This window comes from Apteryx mantelli, chromosome 8 (genome assembly GCF_036417845.1).
Source record: "Apteryx mantelli isolate bAptMan1 chromosome 8, bAptMan1.hap1, whole genome shotgun sequence".
NCBI classification, from domain to species: domain Eukaryota; kingdom Metazoa; phylum Chordata; class Aves; order Apterygiformes; family Apterygidae; genus Apteryx; species Apteryx mantelli.
In genome coordinates this window covers 5478315-5494774 of record NC_089985.1, presented here as the reverse complement: position 1 = coordinate 5494774, position 16460 = coordinate 5478315, and positions in this window count along the sequence as shown.

Below are 16460 nucleotides of genomic sequence, written 5' to 3'. Positions count from 1 at the left end.
GATTGAAACGAGTGACAGGAGACCTCAACGTCAACATCTGAAACTTCTGCTGACGTAAATCACTCTGACCCAAGTCAGTCAATTTGCATCAGATAAGAATCCAATTAGTAGCAACCTCCCCCCCCCCAAAAAAAAGAGGTGATCTTTCAGACATTTACAAGCTCTTGTAGTCTTATGCATTTACCTGGTACAAACATACATGAAATGCTGAAGGACTGCAAACAGCATTTGAAGATATGCAATTTAGAAAATGGGTAAATAAAAAGGAAACAAGTCTAAATCTAATCATCATGTTAGTTCGGATATTGCTATGTTTACTTTCAAAGCATTTTTTTTTTTCTGTAAGGAAATTAGGATAATCCCTCTGTATTTTTAAGTGCCCTCCCCCAGACTTACTATTTCATCAAAACTGTCCATGAAAAGCTGAGATTTTTTGTTAAAGTATAAAAGCTCAGCATCTTGTATTCCAAAGATCAGTTTTGTTCCATAGGCACAAAAAAATCTTTTTGCCAAATGCCAAATCTAAAAACGTTAATGGAAGGAATTGTAGTCAGTTCTATCTATATGTAGCCCAATATTTATAGGAAAAGGGAATATCTTTTATTAGATCAGTTAGTATGTTGGGAAAACTTAGACAAGCTGATATAAACTCTGAATCCTTGCAAGTATTTTGGGGTGTTTTTAGAAATCCCCAGTCTCCTCAGTTCAAGTTGTTATTACGTCATTTGTTAGTTGTCATTGTTGGGGTTTATTTTGTATAGTCGCTTTTTGGATTTGCATGTGATTTGACATTCAGTAATAGCTCCGAAAAATACTCCTCTTACCAATACAGTTCTTTCCTCTAAAGAGACACCTCACTTACTCCTTACATATATGGAGTCTTCAAATCCAAAGTATTAGGGAAAAAAAAAGCCTGACTTCTGTTTCAACCCTTAGATCTAATTCAATACAATAAATTAACTAAATTACAATAAATTAGCTAAATTATTGTCTTTTGTTCTTGTATATACATTTATAAGTACATACACATTTTCTTTGACTTTAAGAATTTATTCCTGCAAGTACATCTTGATTACTTTTTAAATCAACAACAAGAAACATTTGAAGAGGAATGAAATATCATCCAAAGAATCTCAGAGAAAAATATAATAGTAATATTAACACTAGACCATCAATAATGTGGATTTTACATGCCCATACACTCTACTATTCATAAATGACTTATAAAAGGCTGATAAATCATTTCTCTCTCCTTTCTTTACATTCCCAGTTGCTTAGTCAGCCTTAATTAACTACTGTTTTGACAGCTGTTCCTTCTCCCTTCCAAATTCCTTTTCACCCATATCATCAAAAGGTCTGAATTAAAAAGGTTACATAAAATTATCTTCCCTTCCTTGATGTTCATTCACTCATACAGTTCTGCATTGCTCTGATCCTTGTCCTACATTCCTCTCCCTTTTTATTTTTTTGCATCATCGTCAAATGCTTCTGTTAAATCACTTTAAGCTGGTGTAGCTCTGTGTCAGAGATATAAATATCTGTTTCCTATAACACCATCCATCTTGCCTCCAACCCTACTTTCTTCTGCTAACATTCGTGTTGTCATTTTCCATTTTTTACTCCAACCATTTAGACCTGTGCTCTCTCTGTTTTTACGTCAGCGCTCTTTTCCCTCCTTTTCCAAATGCTATCCATTTGCATAACTTCCCATAGGAGATTACCTGGACATCTAGATTTATGATTTACCCTTTAACTTCATCTTCATTATAAAATTAAACTAAAATTAACTAAAATGAAAGAAATTCCTATGGAATCAAAGTATTCATAGTTTTCAAACAGGACAGAAGATTAAGCTGAAGGCTGATATAAGGACAATCTTGGATTGTTGTTACTTCAAACTGCAATTTTGGTGTATTTTAGAAACTTTCATTTCTTCACAACAACATTTCAGCCTCATTTTAACTTTCTACAACTAACACTACTCCAATTTCTCCTTGGGAAGATAACACTTTTAAGGATTAAATCCTAATGTGTAGCACATGCCTATTGAGGGAATAAGTAGGAGTCTCCTGCATGATAAACACACTTTGCCCAGATAATTAGTGTGTGGGCACACTGTAGAAGCCCGGAGACACCAATTGAACATTTTCTTTTTTTCTGCTGAGGTGGCGCTATACAGAAGAAAAATATCCAAGCAAGCCTGGATGTGGAATGGATTCAACAGAGGCAAGTGCTGAAGGACCAGACTGTAAGATATGAGCTGGACTCAGGGGAAAGAACACCAACAAACCAAACCAGCTACTGGAGAGCATGGGTCTTTTTTTCACATTGCACTCAGATGAGTACAAGGTAGTCCTTTAAGGAACATGTATAAATGAAGGTGATTTCTTCAGTTAAAACACCAACAGTATGAACATGAAGAGCTGTTTCATATCGCCTGTTGAGGTTGGTTTCTAGCTCAGATCTGATTAAGAAGGCCAAAATTGCAAGCCCAATTTCCGTGAGCAGTCACTGATTTTCCATAAAGGTAGGAGTTTCTGGAGGATAATTCTGTGAACCTAAATGCCTGAAGATACCTAAAGAATGAAAGATGAATATTGCTAAAAAGTCAAACAGTAAATCTGAAAGTTCAGAAGATGTAAGTATGTAACAAATCAATGGTCCTTATTGACCAATATCAGAAAATGAAGCAATGTGCAAGCTACGGGTCCATACTGCCTTTCCTACCAAGGAAAGTAACAGAAAATCAACTATCTTACTGGTTAGGTGAGATACAGTCACATTACACATACTAAGCAGTCACTGTACAGCATATTATGCAAAGGATGAATTTTCTGATGGCTGTTTTGGGTGTTTTTTTGACTTGTGATCAGATTCCCATCCAAGTTCCTGGGTGGCTGGCATCTATTGCATTAAACCGTCATGACAAATAACATTTGGCTGGCAATCAAACAAGGTCAAGGCCTGAATGGTCCATGGAGCTTAAACCATCATCTTCGCAAGAAGAGACATTCCTCCAAGTACAGGTTGAGGCATGCTGCATGCTGGCAGATCAAACAGAAAACTTGACACTACACTTCCCAAGAACATAATTTAGCAGAGCCGCCAATCAAGCACAACCATCCAGTGATAAGTACCCGATAAAAAAGAGCAACCTGATTGCATACACCTGGTTACTGTGTGCTATACAGAATGCTCATGGTTATTAGCATCCTTCCTTGGCTGCTACAATGATTTGCTCTGCAATTAATTTCATTTCAGAATGGAATAGCATTAATGATGCTTGAAGGGTTTAAAACTATAGAAAGGCATATGATGAAAAAGAAACAAAAATGCAATGAGAAGCATTAATTCCAAAATATCCTTAAAGAATGTGTTTAGCCAGGCAGGCACAGAGTTGGATGCCTTTCTAAATTCCAGTAATCAAGAGGACTGACTTTAAGAATTTATATACATTGAAAGACTCCAAAGAATGGTTTTATCTCTATCATTCAGATATCATGCAAATAAATAAGGTATTTTTTTAAGGCATATATCACACTATCTAGAACATTTATTTTTTAATTTTGTTATCAGATGTTTATAAAAAAGCAGGCACACAAGCTGTAACCCTTCCTCACATGAAGAATCTCGCAGAATTTAATGTGACTATTCTCATGAGCAAAGTCTACTCAGATAGCCAACAGTCAGTGGGATTAGTCTATATGAATATTAATCACTAAATTAGTGCCTGCACTGAGTACAAGGACAAGTATACTTCTGGTAGTTAATGCACCAAATGTACTGGTGCTTTTTATACTATACTGAAGGAACTCTGGAGAAGAATACTCTTTGATGTAAATGGAGCGTAAATATATTAATTACCTTTCCATGGCTACCCGATGGCCATTATGCCCTACTTCTTGTCTGCAGTCAAAGAAACAAATATTTTGATCATTGGCACTGTTAACTATACTTCTACACCTTTGTATGGCATGTACAGACAAAAGACTATCTGATGCAGGAGACTGTCTTAACAAATGCAAACTGAAGTGTTTCAGTTCTGGTGTACTGATGTGATTAAATTTCTAATGTACTCTTTATCTACAGATGTAAGATTTATCAAAGAATAACAGTTATGTTGTATTCTTTGAGAAGAAACAATAATGTCTTGACATGTTAGTAGAAGCTGAGGTGAGCCATGCACAGGGTGCTGTAATGCAAGAAGTATTAGATTACATGTCTTCAAAAACATCAAACTGGTTCATTTTTAATTAGAGTTCTTCAGGATTAGACACAAGGAAAAAATATTAAGACAAGTGAAAGAAAATAGAGAAGAAGGACTTCTTGTTTGATTTAGTGTAATTTCCTTCTCATTGCACTGACTTTGCTGGCATTACTCTTGTGAATCAGGAGGAAAGCCACATCAGGCCTTTATCCAGAATTTTGTTGCCTGATTGAAAATTCAGCACTTATTTTAAACTGCTCCTGAAACTTTGTCACTTTTTAATGAAAACCTAAGGTGTTTAAAAGCAGAGTCCTGTCCTAAAAAGAGCAGAACCTAGAAATTCCTGATATCAGTTGCCACAGTAACATCACCTATGACAAGTTATTCAGAGATCTCCCCCAGCAGTAGAAACAAAGGTACATCAGAATGCATAAACACATAACATAAATTTTCCAGAATTTGTCCACAGATTTTCTAGGTTTGGAAAAGTAAGTGCCTACATGCAAGTTTTTTATCATGCAAATTTCTTTCTCTTTTTCACTTTGCGCTAGCAACATGTTGGCAATGCCTGAATTTAAATTAGTTAAAACCATAATTCCCCCAAAATAGTGCCTCATTCCTCTAAGATTGTGCAATGGCATATAAGTCAGGAAACAAAACTCTGTCATGACCCTTTAAGCATCTAATATGATGCAGGGCGCCTTAAGTTAGGCAACTAACAACTCTAAGTAATGTCTGTTTAATTAGTTCTTCAGGCAGGGAAGTGGGACAGGGCAGTTCAGCGTTGATCCTAGAAGAAGACAGGACACAAAAAATCACTTTTCATATCCTTTTATTCCCCAGTTCCAAAATAGATATGCACTGACACAATGATTCATACTCCAAAGACAGTTGATAAGTATTGGCAGATTTAAAGCTTGCTTTGCTTCCTGAGAGCCTGATTAAAGACAACAATGCTGCAAGCCTTTTCATGCAGGAGTAGAGAAACATGTTCAACAGAGCTGAAGTCTCAGGAGAACAAGCCGAAGGAACTCTTCTGATTAGATCAACATTACTTATGATAAACTAATTTGGGTGAAGTTGGATGCCCAATTCTGACCTGACTTTCTTTTGAAAAAACATACAGTAAAATCCTATTGGTTAACAGCAATAAGTCCCCCTAGAAACTGCTGGCATGAATAGCAAAGTATAATTTAGGTGGATGTATAAATACTCATTTGTCAGATCTTTAGAGAAAATCATTGGATTTTCATAAAAGAATGAAATATACCCCTCTAGGCATATACTTTTCCATTTTCTAATTTTGCTGTTCAAAATGAAGAATATGGAAGATGATAGAATGCACTTTTATATTAAGAAAGAAATGATTAGCTGTCACTTGTAAGGGGTTGTTCTGTTGGGATGAAATGCTCTAGATTACAAAAGGCTCACATTGCACTTTTACATTGCTGCCATAATGACTTCCACATATTATTTCTGTCATTTCCTTGGTCAGTAAAGCCAAACAATAATTCCTTTCTCTCCCAAAAAATGAGAGGAGGAAAGAGGAAAAATCCTTTGATTACATATCTACTACCATATATGAGCCACAACATACTGATATTCAGTGACATATGGCATTGTATCATATATATTCACATTATTGCTAGTGAGAAGGCAATGCTTGTAAGAAAGTGCCATGATTCAGCTTCTGAATGCATTGCGAGTTTATGTATTAAATGCTTGAGGAATTTGTCATCTTTCTTGATTTCATTCCCCATTTTATATTCTTAATATTCTAATTTGTTTCTCTCCCTCCTGTTTTCAAATAAGTAGAAAACTTTCGCAACTCTATTTAGCATTTTCTGGTCTTTTTTTTCAAGAAATAGGATTTTTTTTGACAGTGTAAAAGGGATATAGGCGCACCCTCCCTAACTCATCAGTAGGTCACAGGTGTCTAATTCTCTTATGATGTTTACAGATTTGTTTTTAGCACTACAAAAATGCACTATCTCCACCTTGAATTTTGTGAGTCCTTCTCCAAGATATGATATCACAGTCCTTTAACATCTTTTTTCTTCAATGTCAAATATATTCATTATCTGGAAGTTAATTTAGGCAAAAAAAAAAAAATGCATGCATAGCTTTGTGGAATGTCCTGTTTGCTATTTGAGAAAAGACAGACCCGCAATCACAAACCAGCATCATAATGTAAAAAATAAAAAAGGAGAAGGCGAGGAGTAATGGCAGAGTGCTATTTCAACAGTTATGGACAAATATTTTCTCTCTTACTCAAAAAATTAAAATTATGACTATTTACAGTCTGCCAGGCCAGAAGTTCTATTAAATATTTTTAAAGTTGGGTAATATATTTAAAGCTTAAACTTGAGGCTGAATTAACCACAATCAATTTCATGTAAATATTAAAGGCTCTTCCTCCACCTAGAAAATGTTGAAGTTAACCCTATGCACGTAGGCAGGGGGTTGCAGGTAAGGTTTGGCCCTGTCTGGCCCTGTCTGATGCAGTACTGTAGCCCATGATACAGAATGTCACAGATAAGAGAAAATAACTGATTAAAAGAAACAAGAAACATTACAGAGAATCATATTTTCAGTCACGTTTTTCTCCTTCTATTGTGACCCTGTGCAGCAAGTGGATTTCTGTCCCATCGAGTACAATAGAGCAAAAAATCTATCAGGAACATTTGAAAACTGCTTACTTTGATTTTAAAATCAAAATCTCCTCTTAGGGACACAACTTTTATATTCTGTTTAAAAATTTTTTTCTTTTTTTTTCTTTTTTTTTTTTTAGCTCTACAGTGTTTTATAGGATCTCCTAATTTCTAACCTTTTTCCTTAATGGAAACTCAACAGATCTTCCAGCTAACATAAAAAGGAAGCTTTATATCAATATAAGCAATTTTGCAAAGTGACTATTTCTTAAAGGACTGTTTCTATCTCCATCCAAAATTGTTGTGCCATTTTTGAAATACCCATTATATAGAATATATGATAGCTTTTCTTTCAGATCCCTATTACAACATATCTCTCTAAAACCAGCAGAATAATAACAATGTCCTTTTTTGTTCATGATAGGATGGAAAAAAGAATAAATGAAAAATGCCAGCCTAGATTAGATAATGTAAAATTGTTTGTGGGATGATTCTGCAGATCTCTTGTTTACACTACCAAAAGCACAAGATTAGCCTGATAGGCCATTACTGCATTCAGAGAGATAAGCAAGGCAGGGGAGACCCTATATGGCAATCATGACGAGGAAGCTGGTGTCACAGAGACCTATGTGTCGTTCAAGATCCATCTTAAGCAGAATATAGAACCATGTCGGGACTATACAATCACGGCAACCACACAATAGCGTAGAAGAGATTGGAGAACACCCACTCCATTTGCCATGACATACCGATAACCAAAAATACCACACATGACTGAAAAAGAGCAGGAGCCGCCATGTCATATGAGTAGCATGATTGCTGGATTGTGATAATAAGAAAAAAAAACCTTTTAAAAATACCTATATGAAAATGGTATTTTCGCTCTGGGGGACTTAGTCAGATTCTCTAGATGGACATGAACATTTTAGTGAAACAGAAGTACTTTCTCTGATGTTTATGATGAAGGAGAAATACTGATTAAAGGAAAAAAAAAATCTCTTTGGGACTGGCAATTGTGCATTCCATAAGTATAATTATAATACAGTAAACATCACCAGTGTGTTTGTCTCTCTGCAAACATAAGGGAAAACACAATTCATCTGCTCGAGAACCCACCATCCACCTCAGACACCACCATATAGATTATTCACCAGAAAAAAGTCCAAACACTCACTCCTGTCTTGCAGTCTTCATTCACATGAGCTAGCCATAAGAAAAGGAAGGCATTCTCCTGAGACATTATGTTTCTCTTATAAAACAGTTTCAATTAAACCAATTATTACTCAGATTACAGCAATCTTAACTCTAAGAAGTACGGGGGAGTCAGAGGAGATAGAAAAGGATCATGAAGAAAGTAGTGGTTTCAGACATATTGCTCTGATTCTCTCTGCAACAAGAGAACACTGATTCGTTTGAATTCTAATGTATGCTAATGTTTGAAGCTGTAATGTATGCAAGGGTCCATACAGATGCACGAATTTCTGGGAGAGTGCAGGAAACTGTTGAACATGAACTTATTTATAACATACCTGTGTCAAATACAAATGACTGTGCATTAATATCCTATGTAGAGGAAGGCATAATTATGTGACAAAAAATTGCTGAATAGATTTGAGTTTTCTAATTTAGTTTTAGTTGTTAGTTCTCTTGTATAACTAACTAGCAATTAGTTATTTCCCTTACTCATTTCCCAATTTATTTTCCTTAAAGAATAAAATCTATACAAGCATGGTGAGTCTAAGAAAAGAAGGAAGGGATGAGCACTGTTTTAAATAAAACTCTTTATTTATTTTTCTTGTTAAGTAGCTATATTAAGGAGAGAGAATGGAAAACAAAATGAATTGAGAATTCCTTATTTAGGGTACAGATTTTGTGATCAGACTGTACAGCCCTAAAGCTGGTAAGAGATTATCCTCATGTGGATAATCTTTGGAATCAATAAATCATAAATTGCTCATAAAGTATATCACAATTTAGGCCTTCATGAGTTTACAGTGAGCATTTATTCATAATTTGGAAAATGTGATAAAATGCATATCACTTAAATATGGCCCTGAAACTTACTGTAAATCTCCCCCAGCTGCTAATTTATCTTATTAAGTAGCATATAGATTATTAAATGACAATGACCTAGATCATGAAATGGTTAAATAATTAAGATTGTTAAGTGATAATGACCTGATAATGACTAGTAAAGTTGCACCGAGAAAATTAAGCAAATTAAAGACTTCAGAAAGCACATTAATATATACATACATGTATATGGTCTTGGGCTGATATGATTATGAAGTATATATAACTAATCAACATGAAATAACTAGATTTTTACACTTACTTTAGATAAGATTAGTAGGAATTTGATAAGCTTGCACTTCATTCACTTTAACCTCAGAATACAGAAGAATCTTCATTTTGTTGTCAATGAAAAATCTTAACATTTTCCCGCCAGCACTCTCAGGAATATAGGAGTAAAAAGGTTGCCCTGGGTCATCATTTCTAGTCCTCTATTATCAAAGGCAAATAATGCCAAATAATCTCTTTCATAAACATACTGAGCTCCATTTTTGAAGTACAGAGGAATGGAGAGGACAAAAATTCTCCTGGGAGACTATTACAGAACTATACTCTTATTATTTGAAGCCATCTTCTGATTTCCAGCCTAAATTTATTCTTAATCAGTGTATATCCATTTGATCTTCTGTCAGGATGAACCCTCTCTGGGTTACTCCTCTATATTCCCTGAGAGCAATCACAGCTCCTTTCTGCTTTCATTTTACAAGCAAGCCAAAGTCTTTTACTCTTCTCTTGAAAGGTGGAGTTTCCCTCTCCTGATCATCCCTGAAACCCATGTCTATATCCATTCCCATCTGAAATTCAGTTTTGCTGTTTGGTGTTCCCTGTCAAGTCCATCACACAGACGGGAGAGATATACCTTAAATGAGAAAGACTGTACCCTCAGTCAGAAAAAAGGTAGCTTTTCCATAAGACTATGCCAATTGTTAAAGCACTGACAGTAAGAAAATTGAATGGACCCTCGACTGTTAAGCCTGCTCTATTTGATGTAAAATATTTAAAAACATGAGAGAATGAGGATCTTACTCTGTAGTGTGGGACACATGGGTCCCAATTCCTGAACCGCTGGAAGTCTGATTACATCAAGTCAAAGAGTGTCAACAGGAATGATCTTGCTGAAGCAAACAACTAAATCAACTCCATGTATTCATGCATTTTTATGATGTGATATACTGTGAATGGGTATGCTGGATAGGGTGAGAAACTAATTAGGCAGTAGGAGAAGAAGTAGAGAGAGGCAAGAAACCAATCAGCAAGCCTGTATATTCAGGCAAGCGAGAGAAAGCAAAGTATGTACAAAGGAGGGAAAGAACTGGGAAGCAAAGAATGGAAAAAGAGAGGCTGCATACAGAGCAGACGGCAGAATGAGATAAGAATGGTTTTTTGCAGGTGGGGTTCTGCTTCTAGAAGAGGACATACAGAATGAAATATCAGGAAGAGCTGAAAAAAAACGACTGCATGAAAAATATCAGTTACTGCAGTCACCATGTGATCCCAAATTTGCACCCACTATTTGTACCCAATACCCATTATTTGTAATGGTGTCGGTGCATATATGATTAACATATCCAACACTTTTTGGACCCGTTGTGATCAGCTGTATAAATCAATAAAATGCTGACTACTCAAGGGCCTTAAAACATGAAGACGTAGGATGTGACAGGTAAGCTTTCAGGTTACAATTTAAGAGAAAACAATTATAGTGGAGAATTTGTTAGCCATATGCTCTGTTTTTTCATTTTTTCTTTTCCACAGTCAGTAAGGCAAAGGTGGTTTCTGTGTTAAGACACTGTCCAGAGCACAAATACATCTTGAAAGATATTTCCATATAAATTGTATTTAATTAAATAGCAGTTCTTTATTTTTGGTAATTAGATTATATTGACCACTGTCCAAAAATAAGCCATGATTCTGAAACAGAAATAACTTGAAAGTATTAAAAACGGAGTGTCAGTTTGCATCCTACTGTTTGGTTATTTGCATACTAATTGTAATGGTGCTGCTGTCACTTTACTTTCAGTATAAAGATCAGTCAGGAAAAGAAATTCTACCTTACCTGTGACAGTCAGACAGAGGAACAAAAAATGCCAGTGAAGTGAGTCATTGTTTATGACTATTTTTATCTGAGAAGACTTATCGGATGGGATAGTCAACTTTTCATTAATCAGGAGAGCTTTTATTTTCCTTCTCACTTTGTACTGTATGTGATAATTTTGGTTCCTTGAGGCTGCTTCTGTTTGACATTTGCATTTGAGGAAATCCATTGAGGTCAATGAGATCTTTTTTTGGTGATTCAAAGAGCATGAATCACACGGAAAACAAGTAGGATTAGGTCCATACTGTCTGTTTCATGCTGGTCCTTCATTTGCTTTCTTCTTTGACAAGAAAGCTATTAAATAATCATTAAACAATCCATAAATTTGTTATATATTTCACTAAAGTTTACTACAGTTACCGAAACAAATTCCCCACTGGTTAATTCTACCAGCTCATACAATAAAACATAATGCTCTGTGATACATTTTCATATAATGCATACTTTACTTTTGATTATGTTTTCAGTAAATATTAAATATATTGGCACTCCAATTTTATGTATATGTGTGTATGCATAAATTTGCATAATTTTATTTTGCTTATATCATCTTGGACAGTTGGGATACAAGTAAACTGACAGCTACTTAAAAATAAGACTTAATTTTTAAGAGTATCAATGCAATAACCTTACAGTTAAGCCTATAAAAATAAGCTATAACTGCAGTTACATAATGTGTTGACACTACCACATGATCTCTTGATAAATTTAGAAATTAGTGCCCACCATTACTGGGTGATACTGACAAATGTCTCGAATATACGTCTCAAACTATCCTATATATTTCAGAGAAGAGTTTTGATAGAACTTTTGGAGTCCTCTTAGGAATATTTGCTACTTTTATAGAATTTCACTCATTTTATAGGTTTGTAAATTTTAAAATAAGCTTAAAATATATATTAAATAATGCATATTACATTATGTACAACTAAGTGGTTGATCCATTTATCAGGCCCCAGAGTCTTTTAGGTTCTGGAAAACCTATTTTTTAAGTTACTAGGTACAGCATCAGAGATTCTTACCAATATGTTTATCTTATATATAACATTAGAGACTCTTCTCTGCTGGTAGCTGGCATAAAGGACTTTCCTTAGATGATTTTAGGAACATGTTTGTCAGTCAGACAAAAGCCTAGTGAACTGCTTGTCAAAGGCTACTTTGAAATGCTCTTCTGATTGATGGACATGCAGTCAATCTTGAGAATATGGTCTTTTAGCCCTTACCTCAGGAAAGGAGGAGCAAAAAAAGCTCAATGTGATACTGTATTTCTGTAGAGCAGAGGCATTCTCTGCCCTGTTGTCCACTCATTCAAGTCTCCCATCGTCCAGTATCATGAATATTGTCTGTAGCTGGTGGATTCAGAAGGCTTGTAATGTTCTCCCCTGCTTTTAGTTAGGGTGAGCTACTGTCCTTCCTAAGGGACATGACTGTAAGGCCTAAATGTTCCCTGAATCTGCATGCCTGTAACCAGTGAGAAGAACTGAGAAAAGCCCTTCAATATAAAATGACAAACCTGCTCAGAAATTAATGTGAAGCTTTCAAAGAGGAACAGGATCTGGCCAGAAAATTCCCTGGAGAATTTGTAAAATTGGTTTTCATTCTGCACATAAAAGAAACCAAATGTTCCCAATTTTTCCCTTTCTAACCACCGAATGAGAGAGAGGAGGCACACAAATCATTCCCAAATAGCCAAAATGTCTGGTGGCTGGTATGTTCCCTCTCGTATCCTATATGAGATCCACAACAACAAGTCAGAGAGTTAGTTTCTTCTCTCTGTCTGGACTAATGCATCTCAAACATTTCCTATAAAAGGTAATAGTTGCAATAAGAGATACCAAAAACAACCTGAGATTCCAGTCTATACCTTTTACATCCCCATCTACGCAGATATTCCAGAGAGTGTGCCTCTTTGGCTTCTTATGAAAAACCCTTATGCAAAATGGGGAAAAATTTGAAAATCAGCATCTGACCCTGCTCTCATGTTGCTCCTTTTTTAATTTCAAGATCTTCTGCAACATCATTTACCAGGCCTAAGACAGTCACAAATAGAAAATGAGGACAAAACATATTCTTAATTTCATTTAAACCTTTAAATTAAAAAAAAAATCTTATTTTTTAGAAATTTTTATTTTCCTTCAAATTTGATGAATTGGGATAAAAACATTCTACTTAGTCGGTTCTGACAGAGAAGACAGAGAGGTATCATTCTGAACAAATTCTTTATCTCTTATTGCTTGTCTTTAGCAGTTACAAGAAAAACCAATTCACACTTGGAATTTCCATCTGGAAAATTCTGGCAGATGTTTTGCAAATCTCTTTTTTTCCACAAAATTTTCTTTAAAATCAGATTTTGTATTTCTTTCAGTTAAAAAACACAGAACAAAGGTTTCTAAAATAAATATGCTCCTTATTCTAAATGAAAACATGATCAAATCATAAAAAAAAAATTTCTTGTTCACCACTGAACAGGAGATGTGACATTAATTTTGGTGTGGGGATGTCAGAGGCTGCAAACTAATAGACTGCTGGGAAACTGGGAAAATCAATGGGAAAAAAACAGGCAGATAAAGAGGCAGGCAAATATTGATACCTCAGGCTGCATCTATGTCATGCTGTTTTGTAAAGAGCTGTATCCATTCAACAATCTCACTTGTGAGTCTCACACAAAAGAACAAATGCCTTTGTCCTTGACTTTTTTAAGCTGTTCTTTCAGATGGGCATATTGGTATTTTCCTTAACACAGCCCACCTTCTCTGCTCATTTTTATTTTTAACCAGGGATGAAGACCAAACTGGAGGCCTTGCAGATGAATGGCAATTTTAATTAGGGATTTTCTCTTGCTTTTACTTACACGGTTTTGAATCTGTGTGTTCTGTTAGCTTTTTTTTCATATCATATATAAATATTTTTTACTTTGAGTTTATTGATTGTAAATCTGTGCCAAGTTATTAACGCACCCGAAAATAATGGTACAGACACTTCCTACCTGTTTGTTGTAGGGCGCTAATGTAGTTTTTCTAAGTGGATTCCTTGGGCAAACACAACCATTTGTCTTCAAATATCAATAAACTTGAAGTAGAAAGTAGCATACCCACATTTCTTTTGGCCTTGCCATCACCAGATAAATGATATACATTCATTGCATTAAAATTTTAGTGTAAGTAACATTATTGACTGGTAAAGGCAAATTTTAGTAACAACTAACATGTGTAATTAATAGCTTGCTTTCTCTACACTAATCTCAACATTTCACTTAATTATGCACCTTTTCCTCTGTACAGGCTTAGCTTTCAAAGTGTCTGCAGCTGAGTGGCATTGCCATTCCCTTTTGTGCGTCAACATAAAAAGCATTTTATGATAAAATGATAAATTATTAGGAGTAGGTGGCTTAAGCAAGACATAGTGCTGTAAATATTATTATCTTCTAAGTTCTTTAGCAAGCTGTCCATTTTTTTTTAATGTAGCAAGTCTAGTAAAATAAAACAACTATTCAACCGCTCTTCATTAGATACCTGCTAGAGTGGAAGACATATATGTAATAATGTCTTGTGTTTGTTGGAGGCAAAAAGGATAATAACTCTGATGCTCAGAAAGTCTGTGTTTTAGACCAGACTGCACACACATCAGTTCAAAATGGGTGTTCCTTCAAAAGCATGAGCACTTAAAATTATTAACTAGTTTAAGAAAAATCCCATTCTCCCCTGTCAAGTTCCTAGATTTAGATAAATCAGTCCCAAATTGAGAATTTATTAATCTAATTGGATTCTTATGCTTTCTTAGAGATGAAGGAGGAGGAGTTTTCAACATTTATGGAAAATAAAAGGAAAAAAAAGGACAAGAAAGAAAAAGATACTATTACGTTCTTTTACAAATACTTAATCGAATGCTTCTTGCGAACAAAGCTATGAACCCATCCAGTTTTTTATACCACTAAGAAACTGAGAGTTTGCCCATTTATCATACCACTGCTAGCATGATAACCTTTTAGATAGTTTTGGTCATTCCAAGCAAAAAATGACATACAAATTAATGGTTAATCCATTCAAACTTGAGAAAAAAAATCAGTACAATGAATACCTCTCTTATATCTTTACTATAGTTCAGCCAATTGCAAACATTATTACTAATGTCTCCTAGATAAATAATCAGGTTGCCAGTATCAAATAAAATTCTTCTTTATGAGCCTATATGGTTATTTACACTCTAAAAAGAAGTCATACTTTGTGTTGACCTTCTGCTATTTGACACTTAGGGCAACCCTTATAAATTGCTCCTCCTGCTTTCTTAATGCCATGGCAAGTGTTCCAAATTGTAGAAGAAAATTACCATGGACTGCACAGCTCAAAGATCGCCATGCTATTTTCAAAAATAGATTTGATTCCACGGGTCAACTGCTGAGGAAGCAGTGGCCTGCCTTGTGGACACACTTCTGTCTAATATAGGTAAGGAGTATGTGAAAAATATTAAAAGCATGTGCACCAAACCTGTTCACACACATTCACATCAGGTTTTCACACTGCTCTCCAGTGTGACTCACCATGGGCTTTCACCTACACCAGCTTCATTACTAGAAGCAGAACTGGTGGGGGTATGTTTATACAAGCTGCAAGCACGGTATAACTTTTGAGCATGTCCTAAGGGACATTTACAAGACAGAACTGATGGGAGGGGAGTTTCATTTCAACAAGATACTGGCTGTTAAACTTCCAGTGTGATGTATCCTGTTTTTCCTATTTTTTTTTAAATAAAGCGGTCAGTAGCTGTACTGTCTATTTGCTTTTCAACAAACAGTAAAGCTGTCCTCAAAACTACTGTAGTAACAAAGGAATTGAAAACAAAGCTAACTTCAGCCCTGATCTTGAAAATATACACATTCTTAAATTTACACAGTTTATCAGGATGACTCCCACGATGATAATTAAGCACGAGAGTAAGGAGAATGGAAACAACTGAACAAGTTTGATGCTTTAGGGGAGTAGGCTCTGATAAGCTTATTTTTTGCCATTTGTGTTGTTTCTAATCTCTTCCACTAATGTAACCACGAAGAAAAAGATATTTTCTTAGACGATCTTATTACAAAGAAATCTACATGTTTTGTATGGATTTTCAGTCAAATAAAAATTGATTATTTCTAAAATGCCAAAGTCACTTCTCATCCAGGAGATGTCATTCCCTTTGACCTTAAACCCAAAACCACGCACAGCAGTTTAAAATTTCCTGGCAGCTTTTTTTCCCCAAAATTTATTCACCAATCATCATTTCTGATGACAATCTCACTAGATCCATAACTTTTCTCTGTCTTGGATGAGCTATTGAGATTTGCTGTTCTAGAGCATCTTTTTAGATAAGGACCTTTATGTTTCACATGCCTGAACACAGAACTCCCATTCCAATTCATCTCCTTGGTAATAACCATCAGGTGGGCGGGTTATTT